This window comes from Peromyscus californicus, unplaced genomic scaffold (genome assembly GCF_007827085.1).
Source record: "Peromyscus californicus insignis strain IS unplaced genomic scaffold, ASM782708v3 Scaffold_17__1_contigs__length_78620276, whole genome shotgun sequence".
In the NCBI taxonomy this organism is placed as follows: Eukaryota; Metazoa; Chordata; class Mammalia; order Rodentia; family Cricetidae; genus Peromyscus; species Peromyscus californicus.
Genome location: NW_026294469.1, coordinates 39408027 through 39421110, shown reverse-complemented (window position 1 = coordinate 39421110; position 13084 = coordinate 39408027).

Genomic DNA, 13084 nt, shown 5'->3' with positions numbered 1-13084 from the left:
CACCCTAGGCAGGTGTACAATGGATAACATTATCTCTGAGGTGCCTCCCAGGAGATTAACTGATGTTATAGTTTTAGTAGCAGAGTTAATATTTGCATCCATAACCATAGCTCTTATACTAGGGACAGACACAGCTGATAAACAAAGGAAACCTTCAATGACTGTCTGTTTTCTAATGTTTTTCATTGAAATAGAATTACATCACTTTGTCTCCTCCTCTTCTTCCAGTCTCCCTGACACCCTCCCTCCAGCTTCTCCTATGCCCACCCACACACTCAAGTTGGTAGCCTCTTTTTCTTTGGTGATTATTGTTACATATGCACATAAGTACATATGAGTATGAAGAAATATATATAAACAGAACCTGCTGGGTCTGTTTTTGTTGTTGTTGTTGTTTTTGCATATATAACTTCAGAGCTGACCACTCAGGATTGGTCAACCAATAAGGGAGCTCATCCCTGGGAGAGACTAATTCTCCTGCTCCCAGCAAGGGGTAGAACCCCTCAGAAATTTCTCCTTCCACATTAGCATGTCTATTGATATTGCCACTCTTCTGGTCTTGTTTGTGCTGCTATTCCTAGGAGAAACTGTTTTTCCAAAGACTTTCTGGTATTCTAGGTCTTAGAATCTTGCCACCCCACTATCCACGTTGTCCCCTGAGCCATAGTTGCAGGAGCTGTGATGTAGATATATCCTTTGGGGCCAGGCTCCCCACAACCTATTGATCTCTGCATTGCATCCAGCTGAGGTTTTCTGTGATGGTCTCTATTTGATGTGGAGAGAGGCTACAGTAGTAGCTACAGTTATCTGTGGGTGTAAGGATAAGATTGAGAATATAGTAAGGAGTTATGCTGGTCTAGCTAAGTGTTGTTAGTAGGTTGTTTTCTAATGTCCACAACCTCACCAGCCCTGGGGAACTGGCTAGGTTTCCAGTACCAGGCATGATTTCATTCCTGTTGAGTGGGCCTTAACTTCAGTTAAGAAAGCTGCTGGTTGCCACCAGCATGTGAGTGGCATTATTACTCCTTTATGTACATCTTGCATGCAGATAATTGTTCTGGACTATAGGTTTTACAACTGGTCAGGGCTGTTTAACTGCTTCTTTCCCTTGCTTGGCAGCTTACAAGCTATTTTCTAGAGCCATGAACATTAGACTGCAGGAAGGCTTTCAGGTCATAGCCAGCTTGAATCATCGGAGTCCTGTGTCCTAAGTGTGATATGTTTTTACCATCAGGGGCCCACCCTTGATCCCCTAAATAGGAAAGCAAGGGCTACATCGATAGTCTAGACTGTTTTGGAAGTCACATGAACTACCCTGACCAACCATTTGAAAGAAGTTTCTCATGCCTAATATTGGAAGTTTTGTTGGTTTTAGTTCTGGTGGAGAGTGTTATCAGCCCAGTTGTAAATTCCCTTACCTCAGGAATAAGAAAATGCCATGGAAATATAGAAGAGGTCGATGAACCTATGTGAATTGAGGATACTATAATTTACATGATAGTTTCTAAACTCTAAATCTATAATTGTTCTCAGGAGATGGTATACGGCTTGTTGACTGTTTTCAAAAGTTGTGACTCGATAAGAACTGTCCTTGTTTAACAGTATTATTCACATGAATTTTCTGAGTTAAGTTTCTGGATACTAGGTCCAAATCCTTAAGGGAAGGTATTATGGGTGCTAGAATGAAGAAAAGAAGGAAGAGTGGGACACCATCCCTGTCATTTTCCTCCTCTTCTATAATTCCTGTAATTAAAAACTTAGCTCATTAAATAAGCCCTATTGTGTCTTTGAAAGCTGAAGTGAAAAGTTGTAAGGTAAATAGATTTTGGGTTTTAGCATCAAGTCAATGACTGAGGTAGAATAAACAATATTACTAAGCTGTTAATTTCCTTGGTTCCCTATTGAGTATAAAGATAGAGGCTCTTTGCTTTCTCTGATTTTTAAATACATAAAAATATAGAGAAAAATCCTTCAGGGATGGCCCAAAGTCTTCAACTTTGTTTAGTGCCAAGCTTTAATGTTTTTAGATGACTTTTGGAAACTATGAAATAACCTTTATTATTTTTAAAAAAGTAGTATTTATGGACTGGAGAAGTAACTCCATTGGTAGATTGCTTGCTTGGAATACCCAAAGCCTTGGGTTTGATTCCCAGCACCACATATATTGTATTTCATGGTGCATGCCTCTAATCCCAGTGTAGAGAAGTAGAGGCAGGAAGATCAGGAGCTCAAGGTTATCTTCAGCTACACAGAAAGTTTGAAGCCAGCCTCGGCTGCATGAGATCCTGTTTCCAAGAGAGTGGAGGAAGGAAGGAGATAGAAAGAAGGGAAGAAAGGAAGAAAGAAAGGAAGAAAAGGAAGAAAGGAGGGAGGGAAGAAAGAAAGATTATATCAAAGAAACGTATACTACTTTTAATGAGTTAGACATTCATTGAAGTCAGGAAGTATTTATTTTTCATTGTACTCTAAATACTGATAGAAGTATCTGAAATGAATTAAATGTTGATTCAAATAATTTAAATTTATAGAATTTTGTCATTATTCAACAATAAACATACATATTCTTTTTACATTTTTATTTATTTATTTTTTATGTGTATGGGTGTTGTGTCTACATGCGTCTGTGAGCACCAAGTATGGAGAGGACAGAAAATAGCAGATACCCTGGGACTGGAGTTACAAATGATTCTTAGCCATCATGTGGGTGCTGGGAATTGAACCTGAATCCTCTGAAGAGTAGCCAGCACTCTTAACCTCTGAGCCATCTTGTCCCCAGCCCCATATTCTTAAAATTTAAATGTAATAATATTAAACATGGCTCACATGCAACAGTAAGGTTTAATAATTCTATTACCTGTTTAAATGCTAATCATTAACATTTGCATTTCAACCGCTTTGTCAAAAATTATTTCTCTCTATAATTCCACATATTATATATTACATCTGACTATTGACCTTTTAGTAATTCATGAGGTTTTTTGAATTAGAATAAAATATCTTTTAGTTTATTAAAATAGTTTTCTCTTCTGTGGAAAGTTTTATTTGTAGAATTATTAACAACAAAATACAGTGCCTCAGTGTTGCATAATACAAGCATAAGAAGCAAAATACTAATTGTAAAAAAGTGGAAATATCAAGTATCATGCTGAAATGCCTTCCAGTTTCAATATGATACATTTTTTTTTTTTTTTAGCTAGACTGGACTATTGCACATTCATTAAATTGGACAGGATACCATTCTGTTGTCATACTTGTACTTTTAATTCAGTAACTTTTTTGATAAATGTGGGACAGAAAATATTTTTTTCCTGATGGGGAGAACCAATTGAGTAATATTTCAAAACTCTGTCATGACTGTGTATATGGCTTACATTCTTTTATAGATAGCCGGAGGTTATTTTAGCCTTGACATTTCACTTGTCCTGAAAATGGTGATGATGCATGGACCAGGACTACACACAGCTCCCATTTTTCTTTCTCAAAGTGAGGCATGATTAGCCTTTTTATCCACCCAAGACTACTGCTCAGGGAGGCTCAGATGTCAAGGCCAATGCTACTTTGATGAATTAGTGTCTTGAGATACCATGGTTCCAATTCTGGGCAGCAGTTGGGGGTGGACTGCTTGCTGGTCTTGGCCACTTGGATTTGTCCCTCTCTCAGATAGGGATTAAGGATGATCTTTTAGCTTGACTCTAGTACTTTTATAACATTTGGATATAGAAGAAATCCAAAGACGTGAGGGCATGGAGTAATGACAGAAGCTGGGGAGACATTGTACCTTGTTTCTACCCTGGCATCCTGGAACTTTCCAGGGCATGTATGCTGTTCTGTCAAAGAAAACCATTCAGCTTTGTCTCCTGACAAAAATTGAAAAATGTTTTTAGAGTAAAACTCCAAGATGCGCAAATCTCCAGAAGGACAGACTCAACAAAATAAGTCTGAGACCAAGTAGAATGGATGTCTGTTAAGACCAGTTTCCTCTGAGTAATAGCTACAGCACATGGTTGAGAATACACCTATTGATTTGTAACTTAGCCTGTGCTATCTGAGTCTTACACTCAGCCTGTTTGTTTTCGTCCCTGTCCACAGTGGAACAGCTCACTCCAGGCCTGTAGCACATTCACCTCTGGGAACCCAGTCTCCCACACAAATACTTAAGATAATGGAAGAAACCACAGCACTAACAGATTGCCCAACAGGGTTCTATGCCTCAGAGTTTTTTTCACATTGAAATTGGTAGAATCAGCAAGCACCAAATTCACCATAAATTATTCTGAATCCAGGAACCACAATGAATCCAATGAGTGAAATCTAAAAGGTTCTGTTAATGACACATTTGTTTATATAACATTTCATTTGCATTTTATATATGGAAAGAAATAATACACAAACACTTTGCTTGAGATAAACCAACACACACACACACACACACACACACACACACACACACACACACACACACACATACACACACACACACACAAACAGATCAAATGAAACTATGAGTTATCTTTATGAATCAGAAGAGTAGCAGTCAATAAAGTAGTCACCATACCATGAAATGGCTTCAAAGGGCTTTATAATATCCATCGTTTCCATTAACCTTCTTTACCTCCATGCCCCAAAACTTCCCCAAGAAAAGTGCCCCTGGGTTAAAACAGTATTTGCCATAAATTTTTCTAATATATATGTCCTGGCCTCTGCCAGTACTATTGCATTACAACAAAACCCTCTCCTACCAAGAAATTTGGAACTAACAGGAGACCTGGAGAAAGAGATAAGACTTCCCTTGCCTGGATGACCACTGTATCTAATCCTCCTGCCCCCTTCTTTCACCTTTATTGTGAGCATTTTTTAGACTTGAGCATCTGCAAGAAATTTGCTATAAATCCCAACCCCCCCCCCCCCCAGGAATCTTGTACTATCCCAGAATCAGCTCTCAGCTTTCCAAGGGCTGATCCAGTTTGCATATCAACTATGTTTATATATACACATATAATAAATTGTGAAGCACTTCAAAATATTTGCTCCCAATGAACAATAACATTTGCTGAGGCAGCAACATGTAGTCAATGTTACACAACAAATACATCATGATAAGATGTGTTTTATTACTGAAATATTCATTCCATCTGCTGGTAACCCCTTCTAGCCTACTGCAAGTTGTGGGCTGTGTCTGACAGCAACTACGATTCTCAACAGTATAGAATCGACACTGTGGAGCGGAGTAAAATGACAGGTAGAACAGTGTACAGAGTGTTAGGGGGAGGTGGGTTCTCTTCTCAGCCAGGACATGTAATTGTTTAATGGTGAAAGTAAGAAACACTGGAACATTAAATGTGATTTTAATGACTAAGTCTAGGTGAAAGCAATCTTCACACCTCATGTTGGCTATTAACTTATTTTACTTCCTCTTTGTTCTATTAACTAAAAGATTATGGTTTAGGAACATAATGCTCCTATTTACACTAGCTCTGCAAGAGAGGAGCTGTACCATGGCGTTCACATGTAGACATACATGGGGGGATTTTTAAGTTGTCAGTGGGTCTGTCACATTGCAGGAACAAAGGAAATTGCTCCTTCTGAGAAAAAAAAATGACTTTATTAGAATGCTGTTCCCATGGCATCATTGACTACCCAATGGCAGCCTATTAAAATATCCATAGAAACAGGATCTGACAATGACTGCAAAAACTGAAGGCCTCTGCCTTCCACCTGCAAACAGTATCAGCTGAATCAAACAGGAAGTGTGAGCCATTTGATCCGAGACTCCTCCCACACAGTCTATATTCTCCTGATCATTACACTTCCTTGTCATAAACTGTTTTCATTGCACATTGATTTCAGCCAAAGGGAATGCTTTCATAAGGTTGACACAATAAGACCAGTGATACAGGTAATTCCTCTATAAATTAAAACGAATGGCAATTTCTTTGTCAGGGTAATGCATATTATCCTTCCAACAACAACAACAACAACAAAAAGCATCGTTTTTATTTTTATCTTTTCCTTTTTCTTGGTTTTAAATTCATTCATTCTTTGACAGTTTCACACATGAATATATGACATACATCCTGGGGGCATTTACCCCTCCACTCTCTTATGTCCCTCCTACTCCTAACAATAACCCTCTTCCATCCAACAAGTCCTCGTCCACTATCATAGTGTTGCATTTTGTTTTTATTTTGTGACCTACTAGCTTTAAATAGGAACTTCCCTGAGGGGACTTGGGTATAGTGCTATCCACTGAGACATAGCAACCACCAGTGCCTACATCAAGGCAGACAACGACTCTCTCCCCAGAAGCCATCAATGACAATAGCTCCCTGGGAAGGGGCTGGGCCCATAAGTCCCTCCCCCATTCATTATGAATATTAATAGGCCCAGTCTTATGCAGGCCCCCTGCAGGCAACTGCGGATGCTAAGGAGTTCATGAGTACAACTGGTATTTCATTCCTAAAATGCAGCATTTCATGGTCCTCTTCCCTATCCATCAACACTTACATTCTTCCCACCCCCACCCCCCTTCAGTGATGTTCCTTCAGTCTTGAAGGCGTAACACCTGTGACTGGGAAGGTCCCAGCCTCTAGAGTGAACCTTTTGCTTCTGTTTTGCTAAATGAGCATGTGGTCGAGCTGCCTCCTACATACTTATGTTTCCCACAGACTAGTGCTTGCTTCAGCCTTGGTCAAAGAAACCTCTTTTTGTAGCAAAAAGCAGTCTTTGCAGACTAGTCATGGTGCTGAGAATTGAGTGCTAAGCACTAAGCAAGAAACTATTTTCTTCTTTTTCTTCATCTCTTTCCTTCTCCACTTTTATTCGTTCTGTCATTCTTTTTTCCTCCTTTCTGTTAAGGGTCTCCCTCTTTATCACCCCATGCTCCCTTCTTTGCTCTCTTTCCTCCTTATACCTTCTTTTTGCTTGTTTTTATTAATAAAGTTGGTCTTTGACAATTGCTCTCATGTATATAATGCATTCTGGTTATGTTTTTACCCTTCTTTTTCTGCTTAACTCTCACCGCTGCTATCCCCTTTCTCCTCACAAATCTCTTTCTCATTCTCATAGCTCCTTGTCTTATCTTCTGTCCCACAAAGTTCAGCTACCACTGTCTGTGTGACCGTGGGTTTGGAATTATCCCGTAAAGTCTGGTGACATCAACACGGGGTCCACCTCTTCTAGATCCTGTGCCTACCCCTCTCCCAGAATCCATTAGTTGATTCTTTTCCTCTCAGTTCAGTCATGTGTTTGTTCATCTCTTCTTTGAATCATTTTGACGATGTAAGCATGTTTATAATTGTTCTTTTGAGGGTTTTCTTTTTTGGGTTTTTTTTTTTTTTTTTTTTTTTTTTTTTTTTTGGTTTTTCAAGACAGGGTTTCTCTGTGTAGCTTCATGCCTTTCCTGGATCTCATTCTGTAGTCCAGGTTGGCCTTGAACTCACAGACATCCGCCGGTCTCTGTCTCCCGAGTGCTGGGATTAAAGGCGTGCGCCAGCGTTCTTTTGAGTTTTGTGTCTTGAATTTCATTTAGGTAATTGTCCTTGGAGACTGTCACTCTGGGATCAGTGCTTCTAGGGGGAGGCAAACGGTACTGGCTCGTCACATTGTTTGTGACTTTCCAATGAGACCTGAGCATCTGTTGATAAGTTGTTGATTTTGTCTTTTGCTATGGGTTTTCAGCCCATAGCTTAGACTGTAGAGGTGAGTGCAGAATGGGCTTCTTGGGAGAGCCTGGAGGGAGGAAATGTGGTTGAGAGTCATGGAGCTGCCTTATTGGGTCCTGGCTGGGCCAAGCCACTTGTGGCAATTCAGCTGGAGTAGACTACCAAAGCTAGGAAAGAGGCAGAGATAGTTGGTTTGGGAGATTTGCCTTAACATGTCCAGGTCAAGCCTGACCTCATGTAAATGTTCAGCTGGAGTGGGATTCTTGAATGGAGGTGGATGGACAGCTTGGATGACTCTGGGGGGGAACCAGGTTCTGTGTGGTGGTACCAATAGAAAGAGGTCTCAAGGTAGAGGAAGGGTCCCAGATCATTTGCATAGAGGGACTGCCAGTCTGGGTCCATACTCTGAGGCAAGATGAAGTCCAAGTGGATGGTGTGTGCATCTTTCTGCTATCTTTCCTTTAATACCAGCATCTTAACCGTGCCTAGGGTTACACACTATGTGACTAAGAAATGAAGACCTCCCTTTATCCCTTCCCCTCTTTTCCTGAATTTCCTGATTTATTCTATACTTGAAATCTTTGGATACAAATACAAATAACTACTCCAACCCACATCTAGAATAACTGAGAATCCACCATCAAGCTCCTACAAGATCCATCATTCTGCAATGTGCTGCAACACTGTCCCTGTGATTCAAGAAATTTCCAGTGAACAATAGCTCTCACAATTTTTCCAGCAGGCTACTTAACAAAAAGGCTGTCACTTTCCCTTTCCCATCCCTCTGTAACAGCCTTCATTCTGCCTTTTGTCTAACTAAGAGCATCAGGGAAGGAGTGACCTTCTAGAAAAGGAAGTGAATCCAGCCTTGACAAGTGGCAGCGTAAGTTGGATGATGCAGCAAAAGTCCTACATACAATGCAGTATTGCTACTTTTGAATCTTTAGGATAGGAAAACACAGTCCATCCTTTCTATCTCTTTTATCATCATCATCGTCATCATCATCATCATTATTATATTTATTTTCTCTCATACATTTCATCCTGACCATAGTTTCTCCTCCCTGCACTCCTCCTAGCTCATCCCTCACCTCCCCTCTCTCCCAGATCCACTCCTTTTTCCCTTCAGAAAAGAGTCAGCCTCCCAGAGATATCAACCAAGCATGGCCTTGCAAGTTACAATAAGGCTAGGTACAAACCCCTCATATCAATCCCGGACAAGGCAACCTAGTAGGAGGAAAAGTGCCCCAAGAGCAGGCCAAAGAGTCAGAGATACCCCCACTTCCACTTTTAGGAGTCCCACAAGAACACCAAGCTATGTTATGACCATAACATATATGCAGAGGACCTAGCTCAGACCAGTCAGGCTCTGTGATTGTTGGTTCAGTTTCTGTGAGCCCCTATGACCCCTGCTTAGTTGATTCTATGGGCTATGTTCTTGTGGTGTCCTTAACACCTCCAACTCCTACAGTCCTTCCCCCATCCTCTTCAGTGGGGTTCCCTGAGCTCTGCCTAATATTTGGCTGTGGGTCTCCATATCTGCTCTCATTGGTTGCTGGATGAAGCCTTTCTGATGATGACGGAGCTAGACACCCATCTATGAGTATAGCAGAATATCGCTAGGAATCATTTCATTGACTTTTGGGGGGAGAAAGACAGTCATATTTGGTTCTATCCCAAGGCTCTGAGCTGTCCTGCCTCTGCTTCCTGGCCATCTAAGCGGTGTCAGGCATGGACTCCCTCTTGTGGCATGGGCCTCAAGTTGGACCAGTAATTGGTGAGCCATTCCCACAAGTTCTGTTCTACCATTACCCAAGGAGGTACTAAGAGACAGTACAAATTATAGGTTAAAGGTTCTGTGGCTGGGTTGATGTCTCAGTCCCTCCACTGGAAGTCTTGCCTGGTTACAGAAGATGTCATTACTAGGCATCTTCGCTATGGTCACCTGTAGCTAGAGTTTTCCTGCCTGGCCCACAGTCAGGACAAATCTCTGTCTACCGCCAGTCCCACAGCCACTCAGACCCAACCAAGTAAACACAGAGACTTATATTGCTTATAAACTGTATGGCCGTGGCAGGCTTCTTGCTAACTGTTCTTATATCTTAAATTAATCCATTTCTATAAATCTATACCTTGCCACGTGGCTCGTGGCTTACCAGCATCTTCACATGCTTCTTGTCATGGCGGCAGGTGGCAGTATCTCTCCCTCTCAGCCTTCCACTTCCCAGAATTCTCTTCTCTGCTTGTCCCGCCTATACTTCCTGCCTGGCCACTGGCCAATCAGTGTTTTATTTATATAGAGCGATATCCATAGCAGTCACCCTGGTAGATTCTGGGGAATTTCTACTTTACCAGGTTTTTACATTGCCCTCCCCACCAAATGCCCCCAATCCTTTCCATTTCTACATGCCTGGTTTCATTTATTCATTCATTTGGAAAGCAGATTTTTGAAGTCCTTTTTCCTCATACCCCAGATGATACTGCCTGCCAGTTCCCTTGACTTCTGTGATAAAAGGGGGCAAGAGGTAGAAATTGAAGCTAGGATTTTGCAGCTTACTATCACCAAGCTATTCCTACAGCTTTACTTGGTATCATTTTCTCATACTTAAGTTTTTAGTTAGTATGTATAACAGTGAATTCCATTGTTTTATTTTCATATATTTATATTTTTTCTTTGCTCATATTCACACTTCTTACCTTCTTGTATACCTAGCTGATTTCCTTGCTCCACTGAAACAGTCCCACTTCAGCTTCTATGTCATATATACATAGTTAAATCTAGATTCTACATGAGTTAAAGTAGACTGTATTTCCTTTTCCTTTATCTCCTATTGTTTTCCTTTTTCCTTGACCCTATCATAGCCCTTTCTCTTATTCCACCTTTAGACATTCCCTCATATTTTCCTCATATGTTTGTACTGTGTGTATATTTTATATTATGCCTATGAGATAAAGCAGATGATGTTTATCTTTCTGAGTATGATTTATTTCACTTAACATAATCTCTAGCTCTATCCATTATTTTAAAGTTATGCAATTGATTTCATTATGGCTGAAATGCATATTAATGTATATAAAAATGTGTGCATATAAACATGTAGATTTACGATATACATATATATCATCTTTTCTTATCCATCCACCATCGATATATTTATAGGCATGTAGACTGGCTTCATTTCTTGGCTGTTGTTAATAGGACTGCAGTAAACATGTACATAGAAGTGTCTCTGTAGTATGATGACTGAAATTCTTTCAGGCACATACTAAAGAGTGGTATAGTGCCTACCTGCAAATACTGATGTTAGATTTATAACTAAAGGGATTGTTTTATGTTATTATCCCAGTTCCTATGATCTTTCAATACATTCCTACTTTCATGAACTAAAAACCATTTTTTAGCCTTTGATTCATTGCCTTGTAATATAAGCCCAGCAATGTCACTTTTTCTAATACTGATTATTTAAACCAGAGTGAACAATCTGTTCTTCCCTTTCTTAGTTCTTTGGTTTCTGTTTTCATTCTGGTTTCTACCCAAAAGGTCTTGGTACTCATGCATCCTTGGACATCCTACCTTTATTCAGGTGTTGACCCTTTGTTGATCTCTTTCCCGTTTACCAGCTGGAACTCCTTTCTGACTTTTCCCAGACCTAAAGCATTTTATCTATCCTGTGTAGGTTTGCATTTTCTGTTTCTATACTTCCAAGTATCCAATTCATGGATTATTGGGTATTGTAGACTATCTAACCATTGAGAGAAGGGGCTTCTACCGGGTCACCTACTAGGAAAACAGATACATGTTTCAAAGAGTAAAGCACATTAAACCCTATACACACATTCACACATTGTACAATCTCCTTCCATCCTGTTTTTCAAGTGTCTGGTCTCCCAAACACGGAAGCAGGTATTGCTCTATTAGAATCTTGTATATCTTTCTAGAAAGATTTTTGTAAGACATGTCTGTGGTGGTTTGAGTAAGAATGGCCCCCATAGGCTTATAGATTTGAATACTTCGTCAACAGGGAGTGGCACTATTTGAAAGGATTAGGAGGTGTGGTCTTGGTGGAGTAGGTGTGTCACTGGGGGTGGGCTTTGAGGTTTCAAAAAACCCACTCCAAGCCCAGAGTCTCTCTCTCTTTTCCTGTTGCCTGTGGATCCAGATGTAGAACTCTCAGCTATTTCTCCATTACCATGTCTGCCTTCCTGTTGCCATGCTTCCCACCATGATGATAATGATGGACTAAACCTCTGAACTGTAAGCAAGCCTGAATTAAATCCTTTCTTTTATAAGAGTTGTCATGGTCATTGTGTCTCTTCACAGCAGTGGAACAGTACTAAGAAAACATGTTATTGTATAAATTTGTGGCATATGATATAACATTATGAATGTTCTTAAAGAAAAACTGGCTGCTACAGTGAACCCGATTCACATGTCTACCATCTCTCAGAGTTGACAATCTCCCTGTGAGTGCTATAGTTTACTTATTTAGAAAAAAACTCCAGAACAAAGCAATGTGTTTACATTAGATCTCAGACTTTATTTTGTCTGTCTGCTGCTTTGTCTTGCCTACATCTGCCCATTTTTTTCTCAGCTCTTGTACAGGGTGACAGTTTTACTCTGAGTCACTAGAGAAGTTTCTAAGTAAATGGAAGTAAATCAAATTAATTATTTCCCACTTTTGTACCAGTAGTGCTGAGCACGTTTCTTTGCATTTGTGGGTTTTGTTTTCTTTTTTAGTTAAAATTTTATCTTGAAGATCTTACCAGATCAGCACATAATGTACCATATTTTACTATGTAAATATAACACAGAGATTCAAGGATAATTAAATTTGTTTCTAAACTTATTACTACAATCTATGTCAGAATGAATAACCTTATACACATAACATTTTCTCCTATGTGAACAAATATACAAATAGGTGTGTGTGCATTCCCAGAGACAGAATTGATTGCTCAAAGTTTATATGCTTTATAAATTTTGATAGATAATTTAGAGCTGGTATCCCCAGAAGATGTAGCAGTTTACAGTCTCAACAGCAAATGAATGAGGTATTCTTCTCCCCAAGGAATTCACAAATGTGTGTTAAAGCTCTCAGATTTCTGCAAAGTTGATGTTGAAAAACACAATCTCAGTTTTTATTGGTGTTATTTTAGTATAAAACACTTGATGAATTTCCAATAATCTTTGCTCAGGTTCACACTAATCATCTCCATATTATAGCAATTTTATTATAAACAGCTGAAGTGGGTACTCTCGGCTTAATTGATTACTGTAATGTCTTGAGTGAAATCAATGTGTTTTCATTTATTTCAGCACCATTTGCATTTTTGTTTCCCCATAATGTCTTTTCCTGTGTTTATGTTGTTTCTTTCCAATACCAATCAATAAGAACCCTTTATACAAGAGGAAGGTAAGTTAT